Consider the following 15512-nt stretch of genomic DNA (forward strand, 5'->3'; position numbering starts at 1 on the left):
ATGTAAGTCAAAATCAAGCGGTTTTGACACTCAATGGTCTCTGCTGTACAGATATTCCCACCAGGTGATAGGGTCTCCAGCTCTCAGCTCCGCAGCAAAGTGTATGTAAAAGAAATATAAACCATAGTGCAGACCAGTATAATGTAAAACACTCGACTTTATGGGGTTTAAAAAATGAACACTTACAATAATAACAAGTATTTCAGGCATGTACCACAATCATTGTGATCAAAGAGAGAAGGATTTTTGGTTTAAACTTCAGGCTCACCCGCCTCCTCCGGTGTGACTTGGTGTGGACCACCACTCTCATGGGACTTTGTACCTCCAGCGGTGGGCGCGTTGATCCAGGTATCTCTCCCCTCGTGGGTTCCCTCTTTTGTGGGTCGATCACCTTCCCATAACAGCTGCCCGCAGGCACTGTGGAGTTCTCCACTGGGATACAGCCTCTCGGGTGGATGTTTCAGCTTCACTCGCACACTGATGCGTCACTTCCGCTCCGTCCCGATACGTCACTTCCGGTCGCGGTTCTGTGAGTATCTGTCAGTAAATTTCTCCTCTCTTCTTTCTCCTCTCTAGGCGGCTACCACTCTACGCGTTTCGCCAAAAAGGGTGTGTGGCATCCTCAGGAATGTACCGCCCCCTACTCTAAGGTGACTTTATATACCTTCCTTAATTGGAATTTGATCTGGAACACTTGTGCATAAAAAACTGGTCTGCACTAATTACCATCTGTGCCTTTGTATGCATGAAGGAGCGCTTTCAAATAGGAAAAAAATCCTCTGACTCATGACAGGATTAACCTGTTACTTTCTGGAACCGCAATATGAGGTGATAAAACGGATGATACTCATTGCTTTTTTTATGGGTAATCTGATCGTCAGGAGGGTGATTCTATGGAGTCTAAATTTTGTCCAAAATTTTTTTTTTTGATTAACAAGAGTTGGGAACAGTATGATATAATAGGGATTAACTGTAGTAATATAGGGTTGAATCAGAATATTTTCATGCTCTATATGATTACATTGGCATATTTCTATCCAGCAGGGAAGGGGTTAAATTGTGTCTTATCATTGTTTTCATAATAGGGGAGATGTTACTTATTCTCACAAGTGGGCTTAGATTATTAATAAACAAATTTTACCTCATGTTCTTCAATGTATGGAAAAATGTTAATAAAAAAAAAATATATTAATACATGAGAGAGCTCCATCATGTATACAACTTAATATATTTGTAGGGATACACATATATATTCAAGAGGGGCTGGTTTCATAATCTATAATCTTATTTTTACTCTGACCTTTGTTGGGCATGGAAGTACCTTATCTGATGGGAAATACAAAACATAATATTCTGCAGCATAGCACAACTGAATGTTTATATTCATTATAACTTTTATACAAATGCAATAAAGTCCTGAGTTCAGTGCAAAACCTGGGTGTAATACTCTAAGTAATATACATTGACATATTTCTATTTTTCAGCATAGCACAACCAGATATTTATACATATTCATTACAATTTTTTACAAATGCAATAAAATCCTTGGTTAAGTGCATAACCTGGGGATACTGAGCTTCAGTGACCTACAGTGACATAATACCACTTCTTATACCTAAAAAACAGATAACTCATGCGTGCTGTGGAGGAGAAAAGAGCAGAAGAGAGAACAGCAGATGGAGAAAACAGATAACTCATGCGTGCTGTGGAGGAGAAAAGAGCAGTAGAGAGAACAGCAGATGGAGAAAACAGAGGAACTGGTTAGTTCGATCCAACAATACAAAATCTTATGTATCTACATGGTTTACAAGAAAGGTGCTATCTCAATTTCCATATTAAGGCCCCTGGGGGAGAGAGTCCGCAACCTATGAATCCAGAAGGTTTCCCTTCTCACGAGTTCCAGATTGCGATCTCCCCCCCGCCAGTGGCCCGCAACATGTTCAATGGGCATGTAAGTCAGACCAGTGGTGTCCCCCTGGTGCTTTTCCATGAAATGTTTGGAAAGACTGTGTGTTAATAGAGATCTTTTAATACTGCTTAGATGTTCAATAATTCTAGTTCTTATTGGTCTCTCAGTCTTCCCCACATATTGCAATTTGCATGGACATTCCAGGAGGTACACCACATGGTCTGACCTGCAGGTTAGACTAGATTCTACATTGAACCTTTCACCTGTGTTGATAGATGTAAATTCTGTTTTACTGCTGGATTTAAATTGACATGCCCTGCATGTCTTGCAGCCATGAAAACCATTATTTGATTGTAGCCAGTTCTGAGGCTTTGCTTTTTGTTTGAGGACACTTGGGGCTAGGGTGTTTTTTAGGTTACGAGCCTTCCTGAAAATGATGTTTGGATATTCTGGTAGCTCACTTCCCAAAACTGGGTCGTTCTTAAGTATGGCCCAGTGTTTATGTATAATCTTCCTAATTTCCTTTGCTTCCCCATTGTAATTTGTGAGGAACGCAAAGTCTGATTTGTTCTTTTTTGTCTTATCTTTGACTTTAGGTTTCAGGAGATTTTCCCTCTCTAGTTTGTCTATTTTTAGCAAGGCCTCATCTAGCTTTTCCTCTTTATATTTCTTCTCTATAAATCTTTCCTTCAATTTTGTCGATTGTTGCAGAAACATTTCTCTCTCACTGCAGTTCCTTTTAATTCTGGTGAACTGACTTGATGGAACTCCGTCCATCCACCTTGGAAGATGACAACTGGTTCGCAGAATATAATTATTCTTATCTGTTTCCTTGAAAAATGTTTTTGTCTTAATTTGGTCATTTTCTATGTATATTTCAAAGTCTAAATAATTGACTTTTCTGTCACTGTACTCACTTGTAAATTTTAGGTTAAGCTCTTCGTTTTCTATATCTCTCAAAAAATCTTTCAACTTACTTTCTCCGTCTCCCCAAATTAGATACACATCGTCGATGAAACGACGCCAGAGGACCAGGCCCTCCCCAAGCTCTCCATTCGGCCAGATGTTATCTTCCTCCCATGACGCCATGAAGAGGTTGGCGTAGCTCGGGGCGAACCTCCCCATCGCCGTTCCTCGTTTCTGCAAGTAATGACTTCCCTCGTACCAGAAAAAGTTGTGCTGTAGAATAAACATAATTGCATCTATAATAAAATTAGCTTGTACATCTGCAAGGTCTGCATCCTTCAATAAAAAACTTTTTATGGCTCTGCATCCTTTTGTATGATCAATTGATGTGTATAGCGACACAACATCGCATGTCGCCATTATGAATTGTTTTTCCCATCTCACCTTACTCAGAGTGTTCAATAAATCTGTGGTATCCTTTAAGTAGGCCTTTTGTTGTTTAACATATTTCTGAAGGAATATGTCTATGTACAGTGACAAATTGGCTGTTAGTGAGTCAATTCCCGAGACTATAGGTCTGCCTGGGGGATTGACCTCACTCTTGTGAATTTTTGGCAGTTGGTAAAATACCGGTACTTTTGATTTGTCACTGTACAGAAACTTATATTCCCCCTCATCCAGCACTTCCATGTTCCTTCCCTTCTCCAACAGACACCTCAACTCCTCTGTGAATTCATTTATTGGATTCTTTTTCAATTTAGTGTATGTTTCTTCATCCCCCAGTAGTCTTAAAGATTCCTGGTTGTATTTATCCCTGTCCATCAGGACAGTTCCTCCCCCCTTATCAGCCTGTTTTATCACTAATTCCTCATTGTCTATGATTTCTTTCAAGGCTGTTTTTTCTTGTTTAGTGAGATTTTCTCTTAGTTTCTGTTTATGTGCTGCCAGGTTTTCAAAATCAGTGTTGATCATCTGGAAAAAAAGTTTCCAGATGATTCCCCTTGGCGAAATGAGGATAGAAGGAGGACTTGGGTTTTAAACCCGTATGAATCATTCTAACCTCTTGTACTACTATTGGAGGAATGTGTGGTTCTATTCTAGGGGCTTGATCTCTGGCCATGAAGAACCTTTTGAGGGTTAACTTCCGGAGGAATCTATTTGAATCCATGAAGAGATCAAAACTGATATGATTCTTCACTGGAGCAAATGATAACCCCTTTGAGATGACGCTTTTCTGTGTGTCTGTCAGTGTCACTTTACATAAATTGAATATGTTACTCTTTTGTTCTATCTGGCACTTCTCTTTCGTGCTCTTTGTCTCCCCCCCCCCTCTTTCCTCTGACTGTCGACTTCTTTTTAGTTTCCCTTTGGAATCCTTGTCTTGTGCTCTCTGTTGTCGATATGGTTTGTCCTCTGAATTCGAAGACGTCCCTACCTCTAAAAAAGAATCTGGACCATTCTTCTCCCTATTTCGTGACTGGCTCCGCTCCCTGCTTTTATCCCTCCTGTCATGGCTATGGTCAGGAGACCTCTGTGATTTTCGTTGTCTCTCTTTGTCTCTTTGGGCTCTTTTATCTGTATTTATGGGTGTAAAATTTGCCCTACTCCTCTCTAGTGAGTTGGAGTTATCTGATGGTTGAAGCCCACTTGTGAGAATAAGTAACATCTCCCCTATTATGAAAACAATGATAAGACACAATTTAACCCCTTCCCTGCTGGATAGAAATATGCCAATGTAATCATATAGAGCATGAAAATATTCTGATTCAACCCTATATTACTACAGTTAATCCCTATTATATCATACTGTTCCCAACTCTTGTTAATCCAAAAAAAAATTTTGGACAAAATTTAGACTCCATAGAATCACCCTCCTGACGATCAGATTACCCATAAAAAAAGCAATGAGTATCATCCGTTTTATCACCTCATATTGCGGTTCCAGAAAATAACAGGTTAATCCTGTCATGAGTCAGAGGATTTTTTTCACTCCTGAGGAATCCACACACCCTTTTTGGCGAAACGCGTAGAGTGGTAGCCGCCCAGAGAGGAGAAAGAAGAGAGGAGAAATTTACTGACAGATATTCACAGAACCGCGACCGGAAGTGACGTATCGGGACGGAGCGGAAGTGACGCATCGGTGTGCGAGTGAAGCTGAAACATCCACCCGAGAGGCTGTATCCCAGTGGAGAACTCCACAGTGCCTGCGGGCAGCTGTTATGGAAAGGTGATCGACCCACAAAAGAGGGAACCCACGAGGGGAGAGATACCTGGATCAACGCGCCCACCGCTGGAGGTACAAAGTCCCTGAGAGTGGTGGTCCACACCAAGTCACACCGGAGGAGGTGGGTGAGCCTGAAGTTTAAACCAAAAATCCTTCTCTCTTTGATCACAATGATTGTGGTACATGCCTGAAATACTTGTTTTTATTGTAAGTGTTCATTTTTTAAACCCCATAAAGTCGAGTTTTTTTACATTATACTGGTCTGCACTATGGTTTATATTTCTTTTACATACACTTTGCTGCGGAGCTGAGAGCTGGAGACCCTATCACCTGGTGGGAATATCTGTACAGCAGAGACCATTGAGTGTCAAAACCGCTTGATTTTGACTTACATCTTGTAAGTAGACATCACATATGAGCCAAGAAAGAACGCAGAATATATATCACTTGAATTTTATTGTCTGCACTTAGATTGTTTTTCTTGTAAATAGGGTGCCCATTGAGTGCTATAGAGGCTTATCATGCCCATATTATTATTATATGGGTATGATGTACCACTATACTACTCAATGGGTATAGGGTGGGTATAGTCAGTTAGGGGTGGGTGCTTAGGCCTCCTGGGTTTTTATCGGGTCAGGGTGGGTTTACCCTCTAATGACTATAGCGATTAATAACCGCTAAGGTGATTAAGGGGTTAGGGGCCATTAGAATTTCTTTATTATGTACTGTATACTGTATATGCTTTCTTGCTACGGAGGACAGAGGGACCTGCTGTTGTGGTAAGTATAACTGTATTTATTTACTTTATTTTTGTATGCTAATGCAGTGACTAATAATGGGCAAATAATCTATTATCCATATCTGGATAATAGTTTTTTTTGCCTATTACTGTACTGTATGGGTTTGGGCGGAGTGGGGGCGTGTATTGATGTTTATTAAAATATTTATTGATATACATTTCTTTAATAGTGTAGATGTGCAGGGGGTATCCGGAGCTGAAACACGTTGGTTTGAGGTACAGGGACCCCCTGCTTCCCAAGATACAGGCCCCTTAATGGGGTGCCGGTATCCCTCTGCATTGAAATTGTCCCGCGTCACGTGACCGGGACATTTCCTTGCATAGGAGATACCGGCACCCATAAAGGTGCCTGTATCTCGGGAAGCAGGGGGTCCCCGGACATAAAACCAATGTGGTTCTGCTCCGGAGACCCCCTGCACCTCTACACTATTAAAGAAATGTATATTTAAATAAATAATTTTCGGGTGACATTTCAGCTGGGAGATGCGGCTCTCTCAGAGCCGCTTTCTCTGTAGCAGAAATGAATCGCCGGTTTAGACCTTTTCAGAGGCCCGATGCTCTCGCTGGCCGCAACTCACCCATTTTGGGAATTTTGCTATCACTGTTAATCGAGCCTTTCTGAATACCGTGATAGCAACACCCAAAAAAAAGTAATTTTAAATTCCCTGGCGATATTTTTTATCAACCCTCTCTGAATGAGGCCCTGAGTGTCTTTACTCACACACTCCTGTGTGAGTATTTATTTATATATTTTTATTCACCTACCACTACCCCTACCCTTAAAAGAAGTCACCTGTGCATATCACTACATCCAGTAACTACTGCAACACTGGTTGGATCATTGCCTATTTTTCTTGCTCCATTGTGAGTAGGACATTTATAGCCTCTTAATCACACTTTACATTTACATTTGTTTGCTTGATTTTCTTTATTTCATGGCACTTTTTCATTGCTCCCCTGGTGTTTGGAGGATATTTATCAAGGAGATAGGTCGGTATGATTCAGGTTACAATGGATCCTTTCCCGGTTTTGGTATTATCCTGATGTGTGCCATCTCACTTGATTGCATAAAGGTCGCTTCCCCCAGTGCTCTATTATAGACTTGCTGTAAGGGTTCGGTAGCCAGCTCTTTTAGAATTTAATAATACTTCCCTGACAGCCCATCCAAATTTAGGTTATCCATGTCCTCCTCGCTTATTTTTGGCAACTGTAAATTTTGAAAAAATGTATCTCTTGCTATAGTGTCCACATCACCTGTCTTATACAGTTCACTGTAGTATCTCTTGAATGTATAAAAAAAAAATTTTGGTGACTGGTTATTTCTGACTTGTCGCATATTCTGGCTATGGGTTGAGGGGCTTTAAAGTTCCTAATAAGGTTATCCAGCAGTTGTCCTGACTTGTTCCCGTATCTAAAAACTGTGCTTCTCTCACTGATCTTTTTCCTTGCTCTTTTTTTTCTAACCATACCTCACAAGCCACTTTTTTTTTGCCAGTAAGCTTCCTTGTTTCGTGGTGATGGTCTATTTTAAATTCTCTAAATGCCTAGCTTAGCGCTTTACTCTCTACGCTTAATTCCTGTGTAGCCTGTTTCTTTTTTTCTGGGGATGTAGGCCATTATATTACCCCTCATCACTGCTTTGGAAGTTTCTCAGAAGAGTATCAGATTTGATCTATGTTCTTTATTTGCTTTCTCATACTCCTCCCAAAAGTTAACTCGTTATCGGTTCTTTAAGCATTTCATGGCAATGCTTTACTAGCCACTTAGACAATGGTGATTATAGTGTAGTTTTGATGATTGTGGTGTATCTTGGTAGCCATAGGCATCAAAGGGATCAATGTACTTTCTAGCATAGGGTTATGTAATATTTACATTACATAACCCTATGGTGATACAGATGTAGCAAGACTTACTGTTTTCGGGATCGGGGCTCAGCCAAAGGACAATGACTGCACTGCTGCCAGAGGATTATTGCTGTGGGGGGTCCTATCCAGAAGCATGGACCCCTGCAGCGCAACTGCAGCAGTAAAATCTCTAGATCTATGTCTTTAAGCTTTTTCAGCTACAGCTCTGGAGACAATAAGTCTTAGTACATTGGTATATGAGATAACCCTCCCCATGATAGCAATGCTGTAATTAACGCACGGTTATTGATTTGGTTAATTATCGCACCGCGACTAGTCTTAAAATATCGCACTCTAGAAAATATTACTATAATATTGATATTTGTGTCATAAAATTGTGGTAATATGGCCCGGTCTTTTTTTCCCCTTTGGGCGATATTAACTCTATTTTGACTGAGTTTGATGACTCTACTTCCTTGCAAATGTTTTTAACGTTTGAAAATTATAACTCAGTGGCCCGTGGTTAGCCCGATATTCCTTAAACCACATGGGCATTCTAATAGATACATATCATATTTCTAACCAGCAGTTAATAAACTTTAGTAACATTGGATACAGTATGAAGTGTTTTCCCCTTTCTCTCCAAAATTGAAGTGTTTTGCACTTTGTACACTTACTGTACAAAAGCATGGTTGCTTATGGTCTAAGTCCCCTCTATCTGTCTTATGGTATGCTTTATCATTTGAATTTTAGAAAAAATAAATAAGTGTGCACGTATGTCATAACTTCAGTGCTTTAGTGAAAATGACCGTGGGGTTATCTGTAATAAAAAGCCTTTAATTTTGTGTCTATTTACAAAATATGCAATGTTTGGTAATAATTTCTTTTATATTAAATGCTTATTTGATGTATTAATAAATAAGTAAAATAAATAAATATAAATACAATGTATTTATTTATATTAAATGCTTCTTTGATGTATTGTATTATAAAGGTGAATAGAACCCTGATCTTGTTAGATGATATTTCACTGGGCTTTTTTTGTTTGTCTTCCTGTGGATCAATATACTGTATGTATAAATATAAGATAAAGTATCTGTCATCTAAATTTAGCATAGGTTAAACTTGATAGACATATGTATTTTTCCACCTCATCTATGTAACTATGTAACTATGTAACTATGTAACTATGTAACTATGTAACCCTGATCTTGTTGAGTTTTATGTGATACTTGTGCTATCAAAGTTCCTCTATCTAAAATGATTGCTTTATCATATGCACTTTCTTTTGTCTCCATATTATAATCCACATTTTGGATTGAATTTTTCAAAATGTCAATTTGTTCAATAAAGACCTTTTCCTGCATACAATATTTTTTTTTATCTATATTGACCGTATGGGATATTTGATATCCACCTAGGATGGTGGCAACTTGAATCTAAGGTATTATATAATTATTACTGTCGACTGTGTAGTGAAACCTTTTGTCTTTTTTTTCATTGTGATCATATAATTAATTGTAAAATCATTCACTAGTTTTCTTTTTTTTAAATATTGCTGTCAAAACATTGGAACTTTTACTAAAACTGCTTTAAATCTCAGACTTCTTTCCTACAATTTCACAATTAGGATAATGCGTTCTACATTTACTTTGCTGACTGAGATCCAGATAATATAATTTTCAAGTTGGCAGCACATGAAAGTTAAACTAATACTTCATTATTTTGAACTTGATGAATTTAGCATCTGTGTGACAAGAGGAACCACTTTAATCATACAGACATTAAAGTCTCTGTGGAGGTTTCTGCTCTTAGTAATGAACTGACACAGAACTTAATTCAGATTACACATAATGTGGGCACTTTCACTAGTGTTTTGGTTTAAATTCTAAAAATATATCATGCTTTAGTTTTGGTTGGTATTGGATTTGTTAAAAATTATGGAGACAAAATAAGCAGAATTGTTTTTACAAAATGTTTTCATATGTTTTTGCTAAAGTTTGTGCGGTGTTTTGTTTGCAAACTCAAAAGTTCCCCCAGTTTAAAAAAAAAAAATTGAAGATAAACCATTTTTGGTTTTTGACTCAAATTTCAGTTAGATCAGAAAGTTTTTGCCAAGTTTGGCTCAAATTTACAAACGAACGTCAAGGTTTGCGAAGTTAAGATTTTTAACTTGCGAACCTTCCCATCCTTATCAGGAATCTTGGACAACTGCCATATGGGCTTTATTTTATGTGAGTGCTAGTAGTCGGCACTCTACCCTACTGATATAGGGTATATACAGTTATATATACTGTATACTGTATATATGTAGAGCTTTATTCCTTAACATTACCATTTTGTTCTGACTTTAAATGAATACTGCTTTTTTTTTTAAATTTGGAATGACCTCCTAACTCAGCGGTGTGCAAACTGGGGGGCGCGACCCCATGGGGGGCGCGAGACTGATTGCGGGGGGGCGCGAGACTGATTGAGGGGGAGTGCAGGGTTTACAGAGGCCCCGTGTGCTTCCCAAAGGCACTTAAATTAAGTGCCGGAGAGCTGCAGGGCCTCTGTAAACCTTAATTACCTTGGCTCCGGCGGCTTTTACACACGTCGCCATGGCAAGGTGGCATCAAATGACACCAGAAGGTCATGTGACATCACGTTGCTATGGCAACGTGATGTCATGACGCCAGAGCAAACGCCGGAGCCGAGGTAAGTGGGGGTGAGAAGGGCGTGGAGATAGGGGAACCGCCGGCAGGGGGGTACAGGGAAAAAAGTTTGTGCCCCTCTGTCCTAACTAACCCCTAGCATAACAAGTCAGCTCAGCACTGCATAACATATGGTATTTCCAATTGAGATGTCCACTGTTGTAGCTTAAATCTTACTGTTACTTTGACAAGCTACAAAACATTAACGGGTCTATGTATCAAGGCAATTTTGTAGCAAAACCCGAGCATTTTCCTTCTGGCCCTATGTATCAAAGCATTTTGCTCCAATTTTGCCCTGTCTGGCCCAGCTTGCAGTGTCAGTAGAATGAGTTGGGGAAGAGTTACATGGTGCACATATTATAATGAGAATTACAGGCTAAAGCAGTAAAATTCCAGGCATTATTGAAATCCCTGCTCTCTGATTGGTTACAATTCCGGGCATTATCCAATCAGTAATGCCCAGAATTGTTGGCTACTTGCAAAGTGTTTATTTCCAATGTGTTTATTTCCAGTCAATCAGCTTTCAGAACAAGTCTGAGACAGGGCAGGGAATTGGTCAGGAGGAAGCAGCAGGCTCCTACCCCTCTCTCCGAACACAGCTGACAGACTTAATTGAGATAAGGGAAAGAGTGTAAAGTAAGTGTGTCTGCAGTGTGTGCTTAGCTGCAGTTTCTGTCTAGTGTGTAGCTGCAGTTTGTGTGTTGTATGTGTGTGTAGCTGCAGTTTGTGTGTGTGTGTGTGTAGCTGCAGTTTGTGTGTTGTACAGTATGTTTATGTAGCTGCAGTTTGTATGTGTGTGTAGCCAGTGGCGTCTTAATGCATGGCACGCCGGTCAGTTGCCCAGGGGCCCCATGAGCATAGGGGCCCCATGCTAATCTATGCACAGACAATAATTTAACATTAATTTTCCGATCACCCGCCTCAACATTCAAATCTCCCGCTAACTCGGCAGAAGGAGAAAAATTACGACTTGTAGCAGAGAGTTGGCATGTCTGCATTCGCGAGAGAAATGTTGCATGGCCCAGTGCACTGCTTTGCCCATCAGCATATAATGCTGATAAGACGGCCCTGAGTGTAGCTGAAGTTTGTATGGGTGCAGTTTGTGTGTTTTATGTGTGTGTAGCTGCAGTTTGTACAGTATGTGTGTAGCTGCAGTTTGTATGTGTGTGTAGTTGCAGTTTGTGTAGGTAAAGTTTGTGTGTGTAGCTGCAGTGTGTGTGTGTGTCTGTGTGTGTGTGTGTGTGTGTGTGTGTGTGTGTGTGTGTGTGTGTGTGTGTGTGTGTGTGTGTGTGTGTGTGTGTGTGTGTAGCTGCAGTGTATGTAGCTGAAGTTTGTGTGTGTGTGTATGTAGCTGCAGTTTGTATGTGTGTGTGTGTATGTAGCTGCAGAGTTTGTGTGTGTGTAGCAAAGTGTGTGTGTAGATCTGAGGCGTGTGTGGTGCTGTTGTGTTGTGTGTGTTTGTGTGTAGCAGCAGAGTTTAGATGTAGCTACAGAGTGTGTGTGTGTGTCTGTGTGTGTGTGTGGGGGTGTACACAGAGGGGGCGGCAGTGTGTGGATATAAATAGCTGCAGTGTACATAGAGGTGCCTTAATGTATTTACCATTTTATTTTAATAAAAATCTATATAACTACACAAGTGTCTATTATTTATGAAATAAGCCTACATGTAGCCTATAATAGTAATAATCCCCTCAGAACAGGGCATTACTGGCCAATAATGCCCTGTCTGGGTTAAAGTCCCTCGGCTTCGCCTCGGGCCTTCAACTCTTCCAGCCAGGGTATTATTGGCCAGTAATGCCCTGCTCTTCGAGGATTATTATTTAAGTATCACAATCTGTGTCCTTCTACACCATTTTTGGGTCCCCAAAATCCTCCATAACTGAAGTGATGTAAGTATAAAGATCAGTATGAAAAGTATTTTTACTTTCTTTACATTGATGCATATACCCCTAAAAGTAAAATGGTAGTAACAGTGTTCCATGTCTAATACTTCCACTTTACAACATTTCTGTATGGTTCAAAATTCCTTAATTGAAACATTTAACATACTAAAAGTAAGACACAATGGGATATCGTTTAAAGTATTGACCTATATTTAGAGATGTGCAAAACTTTCTCATGGGGTTGTGAATCATGCAAAATGTGCCCTTTGTTACTTGTGAAAAAAGCCTTGGCTGAGTCAGAGTTCGCAGAGTTCAAGGTGCAGTGCAATTTTATTGCATAAGCTAATTTGCACAATTCTCTCAAATGTTCTCTATTGTGCCAAATGGCTATGGTTTCCATTATTTACCTATATACGGAGGGAACATTAACAAACATAAATATAAAACTGTCAGGGACAATAAAAAAATGCTTAATAATACTTATATTTATTATGGTATATAAAACACAAATACAGTATGTCTAACGTAAGTGTATCCACACTACATAAAGGCACAACAATCAAAGATTTAAGTAATGATATTTCTAGTAATGCTCGAATCTGCCCGAATCAGTTACTGTACTGTACCTGGATTTTCCCCATAAAATCAAATTCACGGTGTAAATCTGCGGATGGATTTGGTCAGTTTTATTCTGCGCAGATTCATTAAAATCCACTATTGGATTCAATCCTTTGATGAATTTGTAGAATCCAATCCACAGATTGTGTAATCCGCGGAATGTTTTGGTAATAAAAAAAATTCAGCAAATTTCGAATCCCCCTTTTTGAGATTGATCCACAGAAATCCGTGGACCAAAGGAACTGCCTGATCCGCTGTGGATCCAAATCCGCCCCCAAAACTCATGAATCTTTATACAAGACATGGGCCCAGAGCCAAAAAAGGGTGCTTAGCTTTAGCATACTTTTTTAGCTCTAGGCCATGGAGAGACACCTGCACACAAAAATGAGCATACCTGAGATATCTGGGAAATATACTTAAGTAATGAGATTTCTAGTAATGCTCGAATCTGCCTGAATCAGTTACTGTACTGTACCTGGATTTGGCTATATATAATATGTTCAAATTTAGCATTTTTCCCAGAAATATATGTAACCTCTCTAATTTACCTCAGACTAACACCTACTGTTGAAGCAGGAGCCTGAGTCCTCCTTCTATATACAGTATGTTTCCCCACACGTGGCCATAGGTCAGACAAAGTAAGGCAGATTACGGTAATGTTACCAGCACAACGGTTTTTATAAGGTAATTGTCTTCCTATACCAAGAAAAACCATATGATCCTAAATTGGGGGATCATTCAATGCACATGCAATACATAAGGACATAAATAATCCCCACCAAATACAGCAAATGTACAGTATTAGGACTAGGAGAAGTGGAAACCTTCACCTACACTGGTGTTACTAAGTATAACAACACGGAACAATAGTATCACTTGCAGATCCGAGACAATGTATGCCATAAAGAAATGTTCGACAAAAATGCACAATATTGTGTGTATATGTTGAAGGTAATTAACTCCTGCTCACAATAAAGCCCTGTTGTAAACCGACAGGGGGGAATCTAACACTGCGCAACCAAGGGTCAGCGGTGACACAGACAGCACTCATCCCACAAGGTGCACAGACGTGAACCCGGCGGCATAGGCGGCTGGAGCAATGCAATGACACACTGGCCATCGGAGAAGGTAAGAAATGGAAGCAAGCAATATAAACATACGGTAGTGGCATCTCTGCAGTCTCGGCGTTGCGTGCTTCAGTCCGGAGGTAAGTAGAGTAAAAAAGTGAAGACTGATCACTGCAAAAAAAGTAGGGCTGGAGGTTCGTAACCAAAAGAAAATAATTTATTAATAGCGCATAATACCAAAAAAAGGCAAAAAGAGGTCCTCTGACGCGTTTCTCACCCAAAGGGTGCTTTATCAAAGAGGTGCTCTTTTTGCCTTTTTTTGCTATTTTGCGCTATTAATAAATTATTTTCTTTTGGTTACGACTCCAGCCCTACTTTTTTGCAGTGATCAGTCTTCACTTTTTTACTCAAATGTACAGTTTGTCCATGTCCCTTCTGGAGCGAGGTGAGTGCACCAGTGGCAGTACTGTTACTTCCTCCTGCTTGGTAGGGGGCCCACTGGATAAATGCAGCTCTTGTTCAGCTGTCCCTACACTAGGGTTGTGCTCACAACGGTCTACACCTACTGTAGCTCATATTCAGGTTCATTATTCAGCTCTAGTGAATTCAAAGGGGTGAAATTCTCTGCTTCTGGATCCAACTTTGAGGTGTTACTTCTCTCTATGTCTCGTGATCCTGCTGGTTGCATTGGGGAAACCTGTGGTGGAGGATTTCTCACTTCAGAGTTCACAATTTCAGACAGGTGGTCTAACATCCTTTCTCCTATGTATTCCTCATCAGACTCATCATCACTTACATTCGTTTATGGTTTTAAGGGAATACAAGTGGTACCCTGTCCTCTTTTTAGCCGGTCATTTCTTCTAGGCCATGTATCAACCCCATGAGTCTCTTCCCTCACAGGGCACCTTCCAAGCTGACCTATTGGCAGTTGTTGGTTACTACATCTTTTCTCATCCAATCCTCTTTTTTTCACTTGGTAAACAGGCAGCCCTTTTAGTTTTTTTACTACGATATACTGTACAGTAGTGCTCTGGTTTCTATTTTATGCTTGCCTAAGATTCCCTTTTATCATATCTGTCTTTATTTCCCCATTTGGTGATGTCAGACGCAGTAGTAGTCAGTTCATACACCTCTTGCAACTGTTCTTTAAACCTTTTTACATTTGCATTTAGGTTGTAGGGGACGTGCCATTGTACTCAAGCCCCAGGTGATTTACATGTTGACTCCACTGTTCTTTTCTCTGGCTGTTTAATGTGCCCATCATGTTCAATAGTGTCCTATTAAACCTCTCAGGTTGGTGGTGTCCTGTGGATGGTACGGCATTTTTCAGGATTTCTTTATCCCCCAATAGTAATTCCATAATGATGTGGCTTTCAAAATTTGGTCTCTTGTCAGAATGAATTCTAGCAGGTAGTCCATAAAGATCAACGTATTTGTCCCACATCACCTTGGCGACTGTAACAGCTTGCTGGTCTTTGGTCGGGAATGCCTGTAACTATTAGAATAGTCTTAGGAATCTGAATTTTCAGCGCCGTCCGCGCAACACACAGACTACCCTCAGAGAGACTC

At 40.0% G+C, this 15512-nt stretch overlaps 1 long non-coding RNA gene across 1 annotated transcript; it reads left to right on the forward strand.

Annotated features, from left to right (window-relative positions):
• The first annotated feature begins 576 nt into the window (after positions 1 to 576).
• On the forward strand, positions 577 to 3647 carry LOC142492004 (uncharacterized). The gene is made up of 3 exons (XR_012800654.1): positions 577 to 650; positions 1627 to 1760; positions 2909 to 3647. It is a non-coding gene; the product is annotated as an uncharacterized LOC142492004 (long non-coding RNA).
• The last annotated feature ends 11865 nt before the right edge of the window (positions 3648 to 15512 follow it).

This window comes from Ascaphus truei, chromosome 4, assembly GCF_040206685.1.
Source record: "Ascaphus truei isolate aAscTru1 chromosome 4, aAscTru1.hap1, whole genome shotgun sequence".
In the NCBI taxonomy this organism is placed as follows: domain Eukaryota; kingdom Metazoa; phylum Chordata; class Amphibia; order Anura; family Ascaphidae; genus Ascaphus; species Ascaphus truei.